Consider the following 21,818-nt stretch of genomic DNA (forward strand, 5'->3'; position numbering starts at 1 on the left):
GTAGACCAAGGATCAACAGGGAGAGGGGGCTAGCACTCAACAAGTCACAATGGCCTCCATTTCCTCCTGAACGTTCATGAGTCCCCCTCCCCCAACACACTTCTGGGCATCCGGGCATCCGAGGCATTGCCTATTCATATAAAGAACCACGTGAAGGCAGACAATACCCTCAGCCCTTCTCCAGCCTGAGAAACACTTGGTGCTTCCTTTGAACTATTCTGTTTGAACATGCTGGTGAGTTACTCATGTTCTGCCAAAGAACTCCTTAATGCTGTGGGAGGAGTCACGGGGAGGGGGGTGTACCTTCTGATGACTCTTGTGGATTAATGCCAGCCGTGAAGATGAAGATGCTCATTTATCTACGCAGGTATTACGGAGATTGGAAAAGGAAGGATGGAAGCAGTGGTGGTGAGGGAAGCGAGCAGTGATCTCTTGGGAAGTCTCTTCACCCAAACAGGTAGATCTTCACTGCTGCCAGCCATTGCCCCAGCATCCTAACCATCAACGGCCTCACCTCAGCCCTTCTGCTGCAGCTGGAAGGAAGAAGGTGTGTCTTTCCCGACGCCACCCATTCTCCTGTCAGCTCCGGAGACTCCTCGTTCCACCACCTCCAGCCCCAGTGGAGTCTTCTGTGCTTCTCTTTGCCACAGAGCCATTGCTAACCAAGCACCATTCATGAGCTCTTCATCCCATGGCGCTTTATAACACTACAGCAGATGTCTCAGGTACCCCAAAAGAGACCTGTTCAGAAGCTGGTTCAAGTCCCCCAGGTATCACCACTCAGGCCACCTTTTCCTCCAGTTATAACTGTATTTGCCCCTAAGTACCCATGGGGTATTGGTTCTGACCTTCTCCACCCACTGATGTCCAAGTCTTCATAACAAATCACAGAGTGCTTATGAATAACCTATGTACATCCTTTCATGGGCACCAGATCACTTCTAGGTCATAGGTGCCTAGTAGGAAGTACCGTGGAAACAGTCGCCCTGTTTAGAGAGGGGCGGCAACTCTATACACAATCTGTGCCCAGACAGGATTTTTTTGTTTTATTTTTGAGACAGGCTTTCTCTGTGTGGTCCTGGTTATCCTGGAACTTGGATTAAAGGCATGTGGCACCATGCTTGGCCAATCAATATTCTTTTTTTTTTTTTTTTTGTCAAAATTTCAATCACAGTTGTTGAATCTAAAGACATAGAAACACAGACAAGGCAGGCAGCCTGTATTTATAAACACACAGTTGATGTCCCCACTAAAATGTGAGCATGTAGGCTCAGTGACCATTTTGGTTCTGCTGTGCAAAACACCCTTACACACCCGGTGTTGGGTGCTAAAGGCTTCAGAATGGGGCTGTTGCTTGACTCCCTTTTTTAACTTTGAAGGAACCGGGACCTTGTCATAGTTGTCAAACAGAAATGGCATCAGGCAGTGGCTGTATCTCAGTTGGAAGAGCCAGGACATATAAACAGGCATGATGGCATATCCTGCAACCCAGTCTGGGAAGAGAAAGAGGAGGGTCATAGCCAAGGTCATCCTTGCTACATAGTGGTTTGAGGCCAGCCTGAACTACATGAGATTGTTTACAAAAATGAGTCAAGTTTGTTTGCTAAAGAAGGTGTGGACTTCTGGGCTCCTTGGAAAACAGTTCTTCCTTTGTTATCGGCACAAACAAAACCAACGGCGACCACCTTGGTGAGATAAACTACGGAGAAAGTACTCACGTTGGCTTAGAAGCTCGGTTGGTCGGTTGCAGTTTTCTCCACCCTCGACCTCCATTGTGCAGTAGAAATGCGATTTGGAGCCAAGGATTAAGGCCTGAACTTCCATGATCACCACCTGAAACAGAATCACATAAGAAATGGATTTAACGCCAATGCCAGAGGCAGCATCACCCGCAGGAAGAGAAACAGACAAGAAGCTACAGTGAAATCCACCAGGGAGGCCATGGCTTCTGCCCGGCTTTCTTCACCAGTTGCTCAGGGGCCTTCTAGGGAGAGGATGTAACTGCTTACAAAGTAGCCGATCGCCTTCCAGAGGGAACAATGTGGCTCACTCAATCACTCCCCTGGAGTGTGAATTGAGTGAGGGCCTTGCACAAGCTAAGTAAGCCTTACACCCGAGATTCCTCTCTCCCTCCCCTCCTCCCTCCTTTCTTCTGCTCCTTTTCCTTTTTATCTGTCTGTCTCTATACTTATCTCTGTGTCTGCGTCTCTCTTCTTACCCCCTCCCTTTTTTCTTTCTTTCTTCTCTTTCTTCACAGGGTCTCACTTAAGTGCCCAGGCTGATCTTTTACTTGCTGTGTAGCCCAGGCCTTGAACTTGGAATTCTGCTCCTCTGCTGCAGCCGCTATTATAGGTCTGGCTCAGTGACTTGCTAATTGAGACGCTCTCACGGTCAGACAGGTAAGGTAAACCGGGCTACTCTTTTCATGTTAAGCAAACAAGATGAAAGGGCTTCATTCTGCTTTCTTTAAAAATATTCCAGCTTTTTAGGTCAGCACTTGGGAGAAACACAGCGTGTGCATCAGCTTTTCTCTTGATAAAGCTAAGCAACAGTAAAGACCTAAGAGTCAGCCGGTGTCACCCAGCTTTAGGACCACAGCTGGGCATGAAGCAGTGGAGACTACGGCAACCTGGAGCACACAGGCCCGATCCACAGGGGAAGCGGCCACTTGTCTGTTCCCAGCTTAACGACCAGATACTCTGCTTTGTCCTGCTAGAAAAGAGCGCTCTCAGGCAGAATTATGATCAGAAATTTGATTTTGAAATGCTGACAATCTGAATAGGGAGAAATAAAATGTGCCAACTCCATGTATACTACTTTCATAGCTATTTATGATCTTTGCATGCCAAGGTTGTTGAACCCCAAACCCCAATATATGCAAAGCTTTACAGTCTCTGGTCTAGCCTCAGCTCACTTACAACTTGCGGGATTTCTTATCCCCACTCCATTCAGTCACCCGTTATTCTGACAGTCATGTGATGGTGTACTCTGCCACAGGAGCAAGGAAGAGAGGGAAGGGACACCTGTCAACACCCAGAGTGAAAGGACCTCCTTGGTGACTGACACACAATGACAAGCATCTGGGAAAATCACTCTTTCTACAAAAGGCCGTTACAAAGGAAAGAGAAGTGGGTATAGAAAAAAGACACATGCTTCTGAGGGGCTTTGGTTCAAGAAAGCACACTTGGGATATATAAGTCTTAATTTTGCAATGTGATAACCCACAGATTCTCAAGCAGAATGAACCAATCACTGGTTGAGCTTGTGAAGCCGAGGTCAATGGTTCCCCTCCTGAGCTCAGTGGGTGGGCTCTAACCAAGGCCTCCTCCCTCTGATGGTTCTCTGGTGGTGCTGCCTGGGGCAGGGGCCACAGTTCACTCAAGAACCCTGTGCAGCCTCTGGGATGTGGGAAAATGATCTCACATTTAACTCCCTTCTGTTTTGTCTTTTCAAACCTGCAGAGGCTTAGCTTTCTTTTTCTGTCTTTTTTTATTTTCTGGAGAGTGTGTGATATGCATGTGTAGATGTACATGTGGAAGCCTGGCCTTCCCCTTGTTTGCGACAGGTCCTTTGTTCACTGTAGTGTACTCCAGGTTAGCCTGCCTGCCTGCCAGCCTGCTGTAGAGGGATGGTACAGGTGCTCACTACAGCCTTGGACTTAGGTGGATTCTACAGATCCAGACTCTGCTCCTCCTGCTCATGTGCAAGCACTTTTCCCACTGAGCCTTCCCCTTGGCTCCACTCAGCGATTTTACCTGTGAAGTAGGGATACGATGCGTATCTGTTATGGCAAGAGTATATACCGGGGAGGAACACATTGTGGAAAGAGAACAGTTTACAGTCTGAAAGATCTCACTTTAAGTCAGATTCGGGCCTATATTAGCCTTGCCATTTGCAAGTGTCAGGCTTTGTTTGCACATCTGCAAACACCTCAAAGGCCTTTGTGAAAAAGGATTTGCAGCAGCCTTCGCAAATACCTGTTGCTTTGCAGCAGCACTCACTGCCCACATTCAGGACACAGCATGCTGGGCCTCTTCTTCTCACTCAAAACTGAGCTTGCTCTCCCTTGTCTCTTGCAACAATTCAGTTCTCTAATTACTTGAAATACGTCTTGCACCAGTCTGCAAACTCGAATTGTAGCCTGCCCTGCCGCTGTGACGTCCTGTCTCCACCTGTTCTTGTTACCCCACTCACTGCCATCCCCAAACGCATCCACGAATGTGCTAAGGTTCTGGCTGGCGGTTCTACTATGGTTTCCATTTAGTTTTCCAATTAAAAAGTATGTGGGGACCCAAGGGCATTGCAATCTGTGCTTGTATTTATAAGTGTGTGCAGAGAGTGTGGCTGAGGTCGTGCCGACACCTATAGTTCAGATAATCAACTATTCAATATTGAGAGCCAATAATGAATTAGAAAATTACATACTTAAAAGCTTCATGAAAGTCAATAAAATACTTTCTTTCTTCCATCTGTTGGAAGACAAGAGGGAGTAGGGAATAAATTGCCACCTTTAATTGGCAATAATCAAATTCAAAGACACCTAAGCAACAGCAGTCAGTACCTCAGGTGGCAGTACTTAAAAAAATTAAAAAGGAAACTTTCTGTGAGATTACACTGATGACTTTTCTCACATGCAGAGTTCTATATTTAATTAAGATCCACCTCTGCTGACAGCGGCATGCATGTGGAACACTGCAATGTGAAGAAGGACTCTCTCTCTGAGCTGAGCAGAAAAAACAACTTACCCACAGTTAGCACAACATCCTCGATAGCAGTTTATAAGATTAAGTTAGTCTTTCCATACTCTAATTAAATGTACAGAAAGTTGATCTGTTCTCTTAATTGCCTAAATCTAGGCTCACCAGGCAATTTTTTTTTTTTTTTTTGTTTGTTTTGTAGTGTCTTGTGTAGCTTTGTGCCTTTCCTGGAACTCACTTGGTAGACTAGGCTGGCCTCGAACTCACAGAGATCCGCCTGGCTCTGCCTCCCGAGTGCTGGGATTAAGGTGTGCGCCACCACTGCCCAGTCACCAGGGAATTCTTATGGAGTTTACTATGTTCGTCCCCTCCCTCCATCCCTCCTTCTTCCCTCCACTCCTCCTTCCCTCTTTCCCTCTTTTTCTCCTTCCCTTCTCTTCCTCTCTGTCTCTGTCTCTTTCTCTGTCTGTGTCTCTCTTTCTCTCATACAAGAAAAGATTTTGGACATTTTATCATGGAGCAATAATAAATATTTGGGGGAACAAAGTGGCTTACCTTGACTTGAACTTTATAAAAAGTTATCAAAATACCACATGTGTATAGTTTTATGTCAGTTATAGATATGCATAATGTATGTATGTATGTATGTATGTATGTAGTATGTATGTGTGTGTACAGATTTTTGAGTGCCATTGACCTTTGATAAGTTATATGTGGTCCTCAACTTTGAGTACATAGAAAAAATACCTAAATCCAAGTCTAGTGTGACAGGCCCATAATCCCAGGCACTCAGGAGACTGAGGCACTAGGGTTGCAAGTTCAAAGCCAGTCAGGGATACACAGTGGATTCAATGCCAGCCTGGACAACATAGGGAGACCTTCAGATAAAAGATAACAGGTCACATGTTGCATCTGACCTCTTGTACTAAGTATAATAATACTGATGAGGTTCATCCATATATCAATGTGTGTGTTTCAAGAAGTATTCTTTTTACTTGCCATATAGTATTCTGCTGTACAGATGTGTTTATTTTCTTCCTATCATTTCCTATCATTCACTCATTGAATGGGATTAAGAGTGTTAGTATTTTTGGCTATTATGGCCAAAATAGCCAAAAATACTGACTATGCTTCTAAACATATTTGTGGGGACATGTATTTTCAGTTCTATTGGGTGGGTATCCAAGCATAGAATTACTATATAACATGTGGTTGTATATTGAACTTTTGAGAAAATGCTAACTTAGTTTCTAAAGTGGCTGTGTTGTTTTATATTCCTATCACTTATAGACTCTGGTTAAGTGGGACTTTAATAGTACTCAGTAGTCTGAGTACTGACCAGTTTCCAGTGAATTTTTGATGCTGGTGGATCAAAACCACTCAATAGGAAAATATGAAGAGCCAATGTGTGAAGAGACATTATAGAGGAATGCATTGATATGCAGAGTATATCAGCATTAGTCTGGAAAATTCTTACACTAGAGGCTGAAATAAACTAAAACAAAACGAAACACTCAATCTCAAGGCTGAACTACCATACAGCCACCAGGAAAGATAATGGGAAAAAGAAATCTGTAACTCATTTCAATGATGCTAGGTCATTCCTCTTAATGTAGGCTTCTAAATATCTTCCAGAATCCTTGAGTACTGCTTTCAGACAGGGGAAAACTACAAAATTACATTTGACAGGTGAAGCAATGTGGTTCCTGGCAAGGGGCATGGTATACTTTCTGTGTATACACCAGTACACTTTCAGAGATTTGAGGCTTTTTACCTCCAAGGAGAAAGACAGCAGGACATCTGACTTGGACAGCTGGTTCTCACTCTCCTCGCCCATGTCAATGATGGAAGCATTGTGGCTGCGTTTGAGTTTCTGGCAGCTTGAACTCTCCACCCTTGGACACCGGCATGCTCTCCAAGTTGGCCATGAGCAGGTTCACAGAGGACTTCAGCTCCTCAATGTACATGTTCTCCATTTCTTTGGATACAAATTTAGGAAATTTGCGTTCCTTGCAAAAGAAAGGGAAAAGTATAATCAGACCCAATTTACATAGAAAGTTTGCACATCAGAGTCCCACTTACGATCACATCAACCATTAGTGAATTTGCTCTGATGTTATGGAAGTATGTTAGGAAAACATTCCATCTGGATGTGGAAAGGCCTGCCTCTACTTATTTATAACCTCCAACAGGTAGGAACACATAAACATTTAGTAAGAAAGAGGAAAATGTTTGATTATAGCTCTATATTTTTTTACCCTGGTTTTCTCCAGAAAATTTGATTTATGGAAAGAAAAATGGATGATTTTTTTTTCAAATCCAGCCCCAGTTCCAACATTTTTTTCTTCTTTGTAAAATGCAGTCAGGTTGTTTGTAAGTTTAGAAACAGAAGCACATCCTATTTCTGGAAGTTGGTAGAGATTTTCTCACAGGAATAATTAAAAAAATAGCTCATTTGAAATGTTTCAATCATAGCCTTTGGCTATTTCTAAGAATACTTACTATTTCCTAGGAAAATTGGAAAAAACAATGAAGTAAAGAAAAACATGATTACAATTCCTCAGGAAAGTAGCAGGCCGGTTGAACCTCGGAGCTGACCACTGCCATTCTTCCTCATGGCTCTGGGCTTCAGCAGGGAAGGCAAGAGACCTGACCATGCTACTTGCTCGTCTGCTTAGACCTTAAGTTGCCTGAGTGCCTTGAATAGTCTCTGGATTGGTGACCTTATCAAAGAGCCATTTCCAAGCTGCTACATGAAATTGCCCTGTAAACCCTACTCTATAGTCTACTGATGGGGTGAGAGGCAAGTCAAATCTGTTTGGCTTTTATTTTATTTTATGAGTTATAGACAAATCCAATTTAAACTGGTATAAATAACTCAAGGAACTGATTGGCTTGGAAATGTCCCAGATAAATTCAGCTTCCAGTGAGGTGAAACCACAGCTCTGATGATATAATCCCAAACAAGTTTTTTCTCAAAAAACCTGGTTTTAAGAGTCTCGGTGTGATGGTTTTTTTGATTGCTAACATGATGGGATTTAGAATCTCCATGGAAACAAATATCTGGGCACATCTGTGAAGGTGTTTCTGGTTTAGGTTAATTGAAGACCCACCTATTCCATGAGTATCTGGGACTGATAAAACAGGAGAAAGTGACTCTTAGCATTCACTGCTCTCTGCTTCCTGACTACCACTCCAGACACGTCACACCCCACTGCTGGGCCTTCCCCACCAATGGATTCCACTCAAAGTAAGAACCAGGAGAATTCCTTCCTTCCTAAACTTGCTTCTGGTCAAATATTTTGTCTTAAAACAAGAAAATTAACTGATGTATCAAAATTAGCTTAGTGTGATTTCACTCAATGTCCCCAAAACATTGCTGAGGATCTAGAAATCATGGCATCATATCACATTATTTATGGAAAGGATAAATATTTTGTCTTATGAGAAATTAAGGGATCTTTTGTCTTAGGAATCCTACCCAAAGTCTGACTTATTAGCCTACACTGAAGCAATGTTATGAACAGTAATAGACTATGCTGATTTACCTAGGTGTGAGTCTTATTTTCTTTCCACAGGCTGGGATAGACTTTGATCTAGACACATGGAACATGAATTGATTGATAATTCTGTGTGCCAAGGAATTATCTATTTATCTATTACATGGATGCTCAACTCAAAGTCAACTAACTAATCTAAGTGACTAGCAATCAAACAGATTTACTGACTTGAGAAACATCAAGAATGCAATGAGTCTATCAATGAAGCTAAAACAAAATGATCATTCATTGAGTGTTGCTGCCATATTGTATCAATTCAATGATGAGTAATATATGCAACAAAGAAGAGAGAGAGAGAGAGAGAAGGCCAGCCACAGAAGGGGGATAGGAGAAGCAGGAGGAGAGGAATGCACACAGGAAGGAGAAACCAGAAGAAGCTGTCTATAATCATGGAAACGAAGCTTGATTTCTACTAGATTTTAATTCCCACATGGCCTAGTATTTCCTTTTGAATATCAGCTCTTTGGTATTGTGATTTAAATAGAAAATGTCCTCTACAGGGTTATATGTTTGAATACTTGATCCACAGCTGGTATTTGGGAAGGGTATGGAATCATTAAGAGGTGGAGCCTCACTTGAGGAACTATGGCATTGGAGGTGGGCTTTGAGGTTCTAGAGTCTGGTTCCACTTGCTGTTGTCTCTCAGCCTCCTGAATGTTGATGCAATCTCATTAACCAGTTTCCTGATCCCACCTGCGGCCGTGTCTTCTGCCATAATGGACTCCATCCCTCTGGAACTGTAAGCCAAGATAAGCCCCTTCTCCCTGAAGCTGTTTGTCAAGGTAATCTTTATCACAGTAAACGAAATGAATATTCCTGGGAATCGCCTTTTTCCTCCAACAATTCCCCTTAACTACTAGTTGGCTCGAAGAGTATTTTATTATTGCCAGTGTAGAACGTTCACTCAAATACATGCTGATCTTCCTACAAGGCTTGGTGAGTGATGTCTTTGAGCTGTGCCAGTCTCCAGCCTATCCAGGAGGTGTTTCCTAAGGGCTGCCCCCTTTTCTTCTTGCTCCCTGGTGCCTCTCAGCTTCTTGTCTTCTTCCACACTCAACTTCAACACTTCTCCATGTTAGGCATCTATTTTCTGGGCATCACTTATTGAAATGGCTAGCCGTGTGTGAAACACACATAATTTCATACAATTCTATGTGAAAACCTAACCCTCAGTGATGATATTTATGATGAGACCTTTAGAGACTGACTAGGTCTCAGGGGCACAGCCCATATGAACTGGATGATTTCCTTTAAAAGAAGCCCCAGGTAATGCATTTGCCTCTTTCTTCCATGTGAGGACATGATGAAAAGATCACTGTCTAGGGACCAAGTTGGGGGCTGAGAACTTGCTGCTTCCTTGACCTTGATCTTTCCATATTCTGGAACTATGGGAAAATAAACTTCTAGCATTTGTTTTTAGAGTAGCCTGAATAGATGAAGATAGCATACTTATTATCAACGAATCATCCATGAAATATATTGCTTAGTGTATGTCTTTCTTTCTGAGCTATATAAATCAGGGTCATATCATCTTGACATCCCACTAAAAATCTTGATATCCAACATAATGTGTAACAGTTAGTAAGCATTCATCACACATGAATTGAGTGATCGGGTCAACAGCTTGTCAAAAAGTCTATATGAAATATCAATGTAGCCACCACTCAGCTGTGAGGGAGATGGGATGATCATGAATTAAGTTTTGGAAGAACACTGGAGTTGTGCATTTCACGGCAAATGAGTACGAGGTTCTCAAAATCTACTCAGCAACCTCAGAGTTTTGGTTCCTTTGGAACCTCAGAATGCAATACTTCCTGCCTAAGGGTTGTACTCACACTCTGTGGTACTTTCTAAACACATCATGGGTGGATGCGAGAGCAGCAGGGTGGAAATGATGTTACTGACAGAAGTTAGTGGTGCGTCAATGTGAGAGGCTCTCCAAAGCCAATATCTCTAAAACTTCCACACAGCACTTAAACTTCCTCATTCTTAAACTCTATCAAAGGACAACAGGGGTCCTTAAAACTGGGGCAAACTTGGGGCAGAGCCTTGAAGGCATGGGAACTTGAGTGCTAGGCCATTCTGACTTGAAAAAACACACAAACTGTGAGAACACTGTGCCTGCCACTAGGAAGATTCTGGTGGGAGGATATAATCATTTTCCTGGGCCTCACAGTTACTGGGGGGGGCAATGAGTGCAGAAACATCAAAGAAAACATTCTAATAGACATACAAGAGAATGTGAATGCTTCCAGAGGAACTAGTGGGGCCTCACAGAGGAGCTATATTTGGCTAAGTCTGGTCAATGAAGAGTTTGCCTTGAGGTTGAGTTAGCCGAGAACAGAGCAACCAGCATTTTCTTTCCCGAGAAAGACATAGACAACCATGAATGCAAGAAGATTTAGATAACTAAACATGCTCACAGCCTTTGTTTCCTCATTCTCGACACACATGTTCCCTCTGGAGAGTGAAGAGTATAGCATATACTCATGGTGTGAGTAGTCCCTATATCACACAAAGGCTGCAAATGCCAAAGTTTACATCCCAAGAGTTTAAAAGTACAATATTGACCTCTCACCTTTATCTGCATTTTAAAGCTCAAAATGTTAGTATACATGGGGGACATTTGAAGGGGAAGCGGGTGGTGTGGTGGTGGTGGTGGTGTGGTGGTGGTGGTGGTGTGGTGGTGAGAGCTTTTATTTTACTGCCAGTTGCTGTATTTGCCAAGTGGATGGGAGAAAAAGAATAGCATTTATGAAGTAGTTTATCATTAGCTAGTCAGCTTGGAGAGAGTGCATCAAGTCTGGTCTCTTTTGTCACATACTTCCTTGGATTCACATAAGACTTTGTGTATTGTATGCATATGTGTATATGATAATATGCTTGGATGCATGATGTCTCTGTGTGTATGTGTGTTCATGGGTGCAAGCACATATGTAGAGGTTTGAAGACAACCTTGGGTATGGTTCTCATTTTCTATTTTTTCTGAAGCACAGTCACTTCGTTATTTGCTGCTGTGTATGCCAGCCTAGGTGGTTCATAAGTTCTGCAGGTTCTTTTGTCCCTGTCTTCCACCTTGCTACAGGAACTTTGGGATCACAGACATGCTCTACCACACCTGTTTGTATGTGTGTTGTGGTCCTCAGGTCCTCATATTTATGCAGCAAATGCTACTGAATCATCTTCCTAGGGCTCACTTTATGCCTTTAATTCCTCTGTCTTGACATTGGAAGAAGACCCAGTGAATGTTTGCAGACCTCACCATTCTGTTGCAGAGTTATTCCCATTCAAACTCTGCATGAGAACACTGGAAAACCCAAAGAATAATCACTCTTTTAGAAGTTGGACAGTTTTAGATGACATCATAAAAAGAGCTTCATAAAGTTGAAGCCTGCAAGGAAAAATGAGGCTATTTTTTTTCCTTGAGCCTTGAGAAGAAACAGCTTCTGTCAATCTAGGCTGTGATTCTTGAGGGAATTTTTAGTGGCAGACTCATTACAAACACTTTTCAAAGCTGTAACTGTTCCCAGATAAGAAAAGTGTAGCTGCCCCACTCCATTGTCCCTTTCATAGGCATCAAAATGACAACAGGAGTTTTTATTCATATTGCTTTATGAAAGACAGTGTGGGGGTGAGATGGTGTCCTCCAAAGAAAATCTCTTTTTTGGCCTGATGCTACTACTCAGTTTTAATAGTCACCAGGGTTAACCATGTCCAGCCACACTAGCAGAATATTGTAACACCTCCAAAATTAGAACCTGTAAGTACTATAGAGATCCTCTAGCCATTGCCTTTTCCTTCTAGGTATGGAATATTTATCCAGAAAGAATGAATGGGCTGTGTGTGAAAGCTGACAAGTCTGCTCTCACTGAAAGAGTGGCCAAAGTCTCAGATGACATCCTTAAATGATCAGGAGGAAGATGACAGAAAGACACTGTAGGTAGAGGAGCTCACCAACAGTCTTGCAACTATTTCATCCAACCACCCCAATACTTTCTGGGCCCTCCTGTTTCAGGTGCTATGGTTTTTCAATGGGAAGTGAAGGAGTCAGCTGGGGTGATGATTATGGGAACACTTGCCATAAAGCCTCCTATTAGATACCATGGGGAACATGAACATTATAGACAAATCCACAGAAGGCATCAGGAACCTTATCTAGCATACATGAACAAAATGAACTCCACTCTGCATCCTGGGTTGATGCTTGCTGGCTTTCCAATGCTTTGTAACTAGCTGGGGTTTGATTTCAGATTAAAATGTAGAAAATAAACCCCATAGAGTTCCCATTAAGAGCAAAAGACATTAAGAAACATGGATATTTGATTGGTGATGTCGTTCTGTATGCTGCGAAAATGTGTTGCTCACATTGGTTGATAAACAAAGCTGTTTGGCTAATGGTGAGGTAGAATAAGGTTAGGTGGGACATTATAACTAGAGAGAGGAAGGAGAAAGACAGAGGGAGGAGACGCTGCTAGCTGCTGCCAGGAGAAGCAAGATGTAAAGTACTGGTAAGCCATGAGCCACGTGGCAAAGTATAGATTTAGAGAAATGGGTTAATTTAAGAAGTAACAGCTAGCTAGCAAGAATCCTGCCATGACCATAGTTTAAAAATAATATAAGCCTCTGTGTGTTATTTGGGTCTGAGCAGCTGCGGACTGGCGGGACACAGGAAAACCTTCATCTACAGATACTTATTGACCGTTGCTTCAGTCTCATCACCTATCTGTTTGTCTGTCTGTCTCTATACACATACCAAGTGTTATGCTGCCACCATCACTCCAAGAATTACTAGTAAAAATGACAGTGGTTGCAGTAATCGGGCTAGCTCACATCTACAGCATTCTGTGTACTGCTCACTGGTCACGTGATGGACCTCTTCTTAAACCCCTTTGAGACAACAGCCGCTATTTCTCTCCATTTTTCTGGAAGCAAATGGGATGGAAAGCCATGGCAATTATAAGTAGAGTTTGGTATAAAACCCAGAAGCCTGGCTCAAAGCTCATGAAAGCTATAATGAGCAGGACTATCTGGGACTAAAGTCAGCAGAAACAGCGGCTGAGGTGCTGTGGTTGGTACCCCACTGCATGAGCACCCGCGTCATTTTATTTCACAACACTTGATCAGCAGAGTCTGTTTGTAGCCAATTCCTGCACCGCAGTGGCTGCTCTACTGCTTCCTAATCAACATGCACTGTACGGGGTAAAGTGCAGTGATGAGGAGAGGTGGGTACATCAGCTGAAAGAAGGGCCATCTTGGCAGGAGTTTGTCCTTGTCAGCACAACAGATGCTAGGAGCATTCTGGATTCGGGTAGTTTTTCTGGGGTCAGTTCCTGTCTGGATTCATTCTCATCTTTTCACCTGTTTGTAAACTGGTGGCTTATCTTTGCTTCTTGCATTCCTCCCACTTGAGAGGGATTTGGGGTACCTGCTGAGCACTTAGTGTTTTCCTCGGACTCCGATTTTCCTGGTGTTTTATTGCCTGATAGATGTGATAATTGGATCTGCCTATATGTATCTATTCAGACAATCATGGGAGTACACTACTGTGTGCTACACACTTGTACTGCCACTCACCCAAGGTGAGTAACAAGTGCAAACATTAGTTTGCATGTTGAGACTTTCTTGCAGTCCTTTGCTGGGAGACTTCCATTACACTTTAGTGTGTAGCAATGTGTAGACCAAACATCTCTATCAGAAAAATATTTCAATATCATTCCTTATGGATACTTATAACACAGTCCATGTATATGACAGTAATTTTGCTTTGCTCTACGCAGAGTAGAGGTCCAAAAAAGAATTCCATCAAATTAAGCTGGATATGTAGCTGAGGATGACGTTGAGCTTCTAGTTGTCCTGACTTCAGCTCCAGAATGCTCAGATTGCAGACCTGCACCATCATGTCCTATTTATGAAGCACTGGGGACTGAAGTCGGGGCTTCATCCATGCTAGGCCAGCATGCTACCCACTGAGCATCATCTCCACCCCCATATGTCCACGTTTAAATGATAGCTTGAGAAACCACTGGTGCTTTGCTCGTCATTGTTGGTGGCTGATACCACAAAACTCCATGGTTTGTGTTGTATAACCAGCTGGACATTGTGGAGTTTTACCCCAAAATATGTCCAGAAGAACTGGCAAGTGTCACAGCTGAGCTTATTGCCACAGGCTGCCTGCTTAAGTCCAGAGTCAACTTTTTGATCATGCAATTTAAATAATTTAGACTTAATTTCTAGGTAAATTTGGGGCCCCTTTAATATCAGTGTGAGAGGATTTGAAAGAATGTTGAACAGGGATTAAGCAGTATTTTCTATGAGATTAAAAAATCTCATATAAAAAATACTCAGATCTCTGACTCCAGTCTTCGAGGGAGTGTGGGTGGTGCCTGGGTAAAGCCACACCTGGCTTGTGTTCTGGTGCACCTTCCACCTGGGATAATTCTGGATGCCAGTGCAGCTGAATTGACAGTTCACCATTTAGGGCTACGACCATCAGCTGACTCACTCTTGCCGTCCTTCTGTCTGAAGCAGAGACACACACATGCCGACTGTTGATACATCTGATGGTGGGAATGTTTCCAGCAGAAACAGCAGGGACCGTACAGTCCCTTTTTCAGAGTGCAAATATCACAGTGGAGAGCATTTTTGAATTCCAGGAATGGTTCTGCCTATCGCTGCTACTGGCCTTGTGCATCTATATAAATGGAAGGGGATACAGAAATGTCAGTGAAGAGGGAGAGCTGTTTGTTGGGATGGTGGCTGTCAGGGAGAGAGGAGGAGGTGGGGGACAGGTCCTTCTGTTCTGTCCTGGAGGCTCCTCCTGCTTCTCTGAAGACACGACTCTTCTTTCTGCTTGCTAGCGGAGTGAACTCAGGCACAGCAATGAAACCTTCTGAGTTACTGTTCTGAGGAGAATTACTTCAATGTCAAGGACTGTTTGTCACAGGCCTAAGTGACAACCTGTGTGAATCTGAGAGCCAGTGCCTGGACCATTAAATAAAGGGCTCATTAGCGACAGAGAAGAAAGCCTGAAGGAGAGGTTTATTGACCCTCAGACATGGATCAGGAGGAGATGAAGACCTGTTTTGGAAATGTAACTCAGTAAAACTAGAAAGCAAATTAGTCAAGACTAGTTTTAATCAGAGTAACCTTGGTCATATCTTCCAATGTCTCTGCATTAGCCTCTGCAATGGAAAAGAACAGCCTTACCACAAGGTTCTGAGAGGGTTTGAGGACTATCATGTTTAACGACTATAAGAGTCTGGAGCTTAGTATATACTGCACAAGGGGGAGTTAATGGTATTAGTATATCTGGATAACCCCACTTCATACTGACCCTACAATACTGCTGTTTAGGTACTGCCTCATCCTGAGGGACATTACCAACACCCATGTATCCAGTGAGGCTCTTGCCTGTACACCGCAGTGGGCTGAGGATACATTACCAGCACCCATGTGTCCAGTGAGGCCTTTGCTTTTATTCCACAGTGGGTTGGTTGACTGTACTAGGGTTAGCTTTGAACAAACTTGGGCAAATCCTAGGCGTGATTCTTAGAACTATGAATCTGAAGGAATTAGCGAGACAAGGAGGAAGAAGAAGGATCTGGAGAGGTCTGGGAGTGGCTGATGGTTCCCCTTTTGTATATTTTAAAGCTGAGGGATAGACTGACAGCCCATCTGGGAAGCGAGGATAGCTGGCTTACAGAGGAAGGACAGATGACCAATGTGACACAGGGATGGCAGACAGAAGTCCTGTCCCTTCAAGGCCATTGGCTCTAGCTCTCGCCACAGGTCTGGCAATTCTTCACCCATGATCCCTATGCATCTTGATCCTTGTACCTACCCTGTCTCTCACATAAGCTTTCTCTAGTTGGTGCAGTTAAAAGTGCTCAGCCCATCTTGTAAATCCATCACAGGAGAGAGCAGAGAGGATTGAACATGATGGATGGATGGGTATCCAGCAACTTCTGGTTATAACATATATAGGAACTGACCTTCAACCATATGCGTTGAACTGCACACCTCACTAAAATTCACTGCAATGTAAGTGATAGATAAAAATAGAAAAACCAGGGCATCTCAAAGAAAGACAGAGGTGCATCATTTAAGTTTGTAAAGAGATAGTTGATATGCAACTTCTTCATATTTTATTTAATGATTGGTAGATCCAACAAATTTAGGGAAAAATAGTCACACAATGAAAAACCCAAAAGTTCCTAGAATCACACATGCAAACATTGAGACTATTTATTCCTTGGCATCACAGTGGATTCCCCATCTCTTCCTCTTTCAGTGTTACTCTGCAGACATCTTTTCTACCAACATTACCAACTTTAGCCTGCTGTCCATAGTCCTAAGAAAGAGAATACTTGGTTTGGTTTGCATCAGCTATCATTTATGAGTCAATTAATCATGACCAGGGAAGGCTAGGAGTTGTGTTTAGTTCCCCTTGAATGAAGAACTCATTCTAGCACCAGTGAGCTTAGAGCTGGAGATAAAATTCAGTGGTAGAGCAGAGAAGGTCAGGACAATGCCAATGACCTATCACAAGGGGGATACTGACATGGAAGAACACTCCAGAAGGTGACAGACACCTTCTACAAGAACAGGTAACAGTAATGAGAAGACATCACATAGGAGCTCTTCATGCCTTTAACCGTTTGGGCACCCTGCATACAAGTCTGAACTGACTCTATTCTTAGTAAAATAAGAACCAGAAGTCATTTTAATTGCCTGGTTCATTTTTTAAGAAAGCTCAGTTTGAAGATGTTAGTAGTATTTTCCCTTGAATGGGTCTGGGGAGAGAGTTCTTTAATTTTTTCCCAGAGGTAAGCATATTGACTTACTGTACATCAACTGTTAATCTACAGTTTTGAAAAGTTAAAATTAGTCTAACATTACTTTTTGAATATAATATTAAGCCTAAAAAAAAAATCTCCCCTCACAAATATCAAAATGTGTGAGCTTATTGATGGAGAGGTAATAGTTACCCTAGGTAAGCAAGTCTCCATACTGATCCAATTTTCCAGAAAATCCACTGAAAGGAAACACCGAGTTTACAGAAGAGGTAAATTCTAAAACCTTAGTGATGTTTACTCCCACATCAAACAGATTTCAAAACACAAGATCTTCCCACACTACCTTTAGCCAAATCCATAGCTACACATTATTTATAGCCACCAGACTGGTTTTACTATATACTTTAAAGGTGTTCAAAAATTAAGATGCCCAACATTTTAGTAAAATTGGGCACCGACAGAAGGGTTTCCATCCTGGAATCTTTCCTTGGCTTCTCATCCAGTAGGACTCCTTTCTATATATCCAAACCCTGGGATACTTCTCCCCGTAGCAGGGAGTTTCAGCACGAGGCTCTCTTCTGCCCACCCTCCTGCTACTTCCAGTAACCTTCTACCTGCGCCGCAGCCCGCAGGGAAGTGTGTGTGTGTGTGTGTGGGGGGGGGTAGAAATGTTCGACACTTTGTTCTTAGTGGATATTGACATTAATTATGCTTTTAACACATTTCATTAAATATTATTTTAATCAGAAGTTTCTTGAGGCATCCTTAAATTCTTTGCTGGAGTAAATGCCTCTGCCTATTGCCAGCCTGTTATTTCATGAGGCCTACTCCAGGTTGAATATAAAAATGCCTATCTAAAGATTTAAAAATATTAAAGGCTTGGTTTCTGGCTTTTGAGAGGTGATTGGATCATAATAGTTCCGACTTCCTTAATGGATTAATCTACTGATCAAATCATCCCCGAATGGATTGTGAAAAGGCAGAGCCAGTTTACAGGAAGGAGGTTACTGGTGGTGTGGTGTGAATGTTAAATGTCCTCACATTTGAACATTTGGCCCACAACTGTGGTGCTGCATGGGAAGGTGGCAGAACCTTTAGGAAGTGGGTCCTTGATTGAAGAACCTTGAGACTACAGCCTTGTTCACTCCCTGCATCCTGAGTGTGAATGCAATGCAACCACCTAACTTCCTGGCATCATACCTTCCCCGCCCATGGTCATCTCTTCCCCACCATGATGGGTTATATCATTCTGGAAGTCCAAGCCAAAATAAAACCTTTCTCTTTTTAAGTTGCTTTTGTTGGGTTGTTTTAAAACAGCAACAGAAAAAGAAACCAAGACACATCTTTGGATGGTACATGTCTCTGAACCCTTCTTGTTTATCTCTGCTTCCTGGATGGCATGAGGTGAGCAGCCTCCTCTACCACATGCCTTTACTGCCTCAACTCAGACTCAGAGTAGTGTTTCAAGGACTGAAACCTCTGAAATTACAAAAGAATAGAGATCCTTCCTCTTTGAAGTAGTTTTTCTTGGGTATTTTGTCACAGCTGTAAAAACCAACATGGGATCTCAGTTGAGAGCCCAGCACAGCCCCTTCATTGGTATCTAGCTTGCATAGTCTACATACCTTTCTCTCTAAAACTAAGATGATAAATAAAATATCCTTAGAGAGATTTTAATTATTGACTCACAGATAGGATATAAACAAGTCTGACAGAGTCAGGACCCAATAAATGCTACTAGACGGATACTAATTATTATAACATGAATGTCAACAACAGAAAAACATAGATGATATCAAGCTATAGCATCAACAATAAGGTTTGATCCCAAGTTTAGACAAGGCCTATTCACCAGGAGATTCAGTCAGGTAGGTGAGGGTCTGACGTAGACCAGTGCAAAAACTGCTAAGTTCTCAAGGCAGATGTTTGAGGTTAAAGGCTGAATGAAGGCTGAAGAGGAAAGCTTGCTGAATGGAAGGGAGAAGGCTTCTCAGGCTAAGAAAGCAGTGGGTACAAAGACATTGAGCCTGGAACAGGTCTGGTATCTTCAGCGGGAGACAGTCTATGGCTGGGTCCTGGAGCTGTGGTGGCAAAATTGTGATGCATGGTGGTAGATAAAGGAGGCACATTCTGCTGCCTCAGAGCCTTGGATGTCATTTGAACTTGGTTTTATTGTACTGGAGCTATGGGGGTTGTGCTGAGGGATTCTGCAGCTCTGCTCTAGATGATCACATCTCAGTTTTACAATGACAACTGGGTATTTGTCACAGTGAGCCATATTCCCACCAGGGCTATTAGAACAACCAAGGCTGCTTCTTCCCCTCCCCTCCCTCCCTTCCCTTCCTCTTTCCTCCCCTTCCTTCTTCTTCTCCTCTCCCTTTCTCTTTCTTTTGACAGAGTTTCTTTAAGCTAAGGCTACCCTCAAACTTACTTTGTGGCCAAGGATGACTTTGCACTTCTGATCTTCCTGTCTCTACTTTATGCTGGCACTACAGTGTGTACACTGCCATTTCTGGTTTGGTTTATGCAGTGCTGAGGATAGAACCCGGGGCATACCAAGTAAGCTCTGTTCCCAGTCCCTCTCCTTCATCTTTTGAAGGTCTTACTAGTCAGTGCACTTCTTGGGTGATACCTTGACCTGGTCCCAGTATAGAGTCTGTGCAATCCCTTACCCTGGCTATTTGGTCTGCCATTTGGAGACGTCCATCCAGTTCTCGTCTGATCTGGGCTGCCTGCTCATCTGGATTGTCCAGCTGCATAAAACACAAACATAAAACAGGGAGACTCTCAGTTGGGTGATAAAAGCCAATAAACTCATGACTTTTCATCTTATACCACCCTGTGCCCCCACCTTGACCCATGAATTTATTTTATTTAAAAATATCTTATAACCAACAAATCCAGTCTGAGTAAAATTCCAAATAACTATTTTCAGGTAGAGCATGCTATGCTGCACATTTGAATGACATTGTGTAGGATCTGTCTTTAGAGCCAGATGACTCTAAAGAGTGCTCCTAGTGAGGGTCTTATATGAAGCCTGTTGGGACCCAGCAACAAAGTGCTTTATACAGTTAATATTCCAGAAAGAAACCAGCATTATAGTTCCCAGAGACACAGATAGAGGGGTTCTTCTGTCCTGCTCCATGGGAGATTAGTCAGTGCGATTCTTCTTAGTAGACGTTAAGACATTCCCAACCATTCTCTGGATGGCCACCTCTAATTAGTTGCTTCTAGATCTAAGATCAAATCATTCCCTACCTTCCATTTTCATGAGAACAACTAGTATATAAAGATCAGAAAAGCCAAGTCTGGGGTAATTCCCAACTTCTCTGGTTCCAATTTGCCCATCTTCAGAAGGAAGAGTTCAGTCGTGAAATCCTTGTTGCTCTCTATCATCTATGGGGAGCCTGGAGACATTCTATGAAGCACTGTGTAGGTGTGGCTTAGCCTTCAGGGCTGCAGCTCTCTGTTGGCAGAGTCAGCCTCTTTGTGTGAAATAGCCACAGATCACTCTAGATGAAGAAGCACCAGTCTGTTCTAGTCAAATTGTATTTGCAATAAGTGGCAGGCCATAGTAGTCAGTTCTTTTTTTAGGAATTGAAGGTTTCTAAGCAAGTTTTATTTCTAAGCAACCTAACATTAGGCTTTGGGCTGTATTTGGGTCTGTTTTCTTCAGCAGGTTATATCACTCACAGAAAATCTTAGGAAACAGTGCCATTTAAGTGGGATGGTTGTCATTCCTCTTTTTAGTACACATTAACTACCCACTAACTAACCAACTAACTAAATATTTTAAGTTCCTTTCTTCTAAAAACAGGCATGTGTGTGTGCAACCATATACAGGGGCATGTACGTGTGTGTACCCACATGCAGGTATGTGTGTGTGGTGTGTATGTGTGTATGTGTGTGTGTGTATTGACATGCAGATTTGTGCATGTGTGTGTGTGTGCTGATGTGTGTGTGTATTGACATGCAGATATTTGTGCATATGTGTGTATGTGCTGATGTGTGTGTGTGTGTGGTGTGTGTTGACGTGCAGGTCTTTGTCAGTGTGTGTATGTGTGATGTGTGTGTGTGCATGTGATATGTGTGTGTGTGGTTTGTGTGTGTGTGTGTGTGTGTGTGTGTATTGACATGCAGTCTTTGTGGTCATGTGTGTGTGTGTATGTGTGATGTGTGTGTGTGTGTGTGTGTGTGTGTGTGTGTGTGTGTGTATGTGTAGGCCAGAAGTAAACTTCAGGTGCTGTTCCCCAGGAGTCATCTACCCTGTTTTATTGAGACAGGGTCTCTCATTAGCCTTGAAATCACCAAGTAGGCTAGGCTGGCTGGCACAGAAACTCCAGGTGTCCTCCTGTCTGTCTCCCCTGTGCTGGGATTACAAGAGTATGCTATTATGCCTAGATTTTTCACATGAATGCTGGGGATTAAACTCATGCTTTGTGCTTTGATTGCAAACACTTTACTAACTGAGCTATCTTTCCAGCCTCTGAAAGCAAATTTTATTCAAGAGCTTTAAGCACAGCCATGCTATGAACATGTACGTTTTCTAGTATGATTAAGTGACGATTCTTCCAAAGCATCACGACTATTAGCTCTCTTTGGTATATTTTATAGAATATATTTAAAACATCCATTGGACTTTGTGTGGTGCATTTTATACATGTATGGGTGCATGTGTGTGTAGTATATGTGTATGTGTGTGCATATGTATGTGGGTGGTATATATGCACTTGTGTGCACATATTTGTGGGGTCCAGAGATAGACA

At 42.8% G+C, this 21,818-nt stretch overlaps 1 long non-coding RNA gene across 1 annotated transcript; it reads right to left on the minus strand.

Annotated features, from left to right (window-relative positions):
* Positions 1-1,760: 1,760 nt before the first annotated feature.
* On the minus strand, positions 1,761-19,863 carry LOC114700778. The gene is made up of 3 exons (XR_005090674.1): positions 19,725-19,863; positions 6,472-6,706; positions 1,761-1,833 (listed from the first exon to the last, which is right to left on the minus strand). It is a non-coding gene; the product is annotated as an uncharacterized LOC114700778 (long non-coding RNA).
* Between the last annotated feature and the right edge of the window lie 1,955 nt (positions 19,864-21,818).

This window comes from Peromyscus leucopus, unplaced genomic scaffold (genome assembly GCF_004664715.2).
Source record: "Peromyscus leucopus breed LL Stock unplaced genomic scaffold, UCI_PerLeu_2.1 scaffold_495, whole genome shotgun sequence".
NCBI classification, from domain to species: Eukaryota; Metazoa; Chordata; class Mammalia; order Rodentia; family Cricetidae; genus Peromyscus; species Peromyscus leucopus.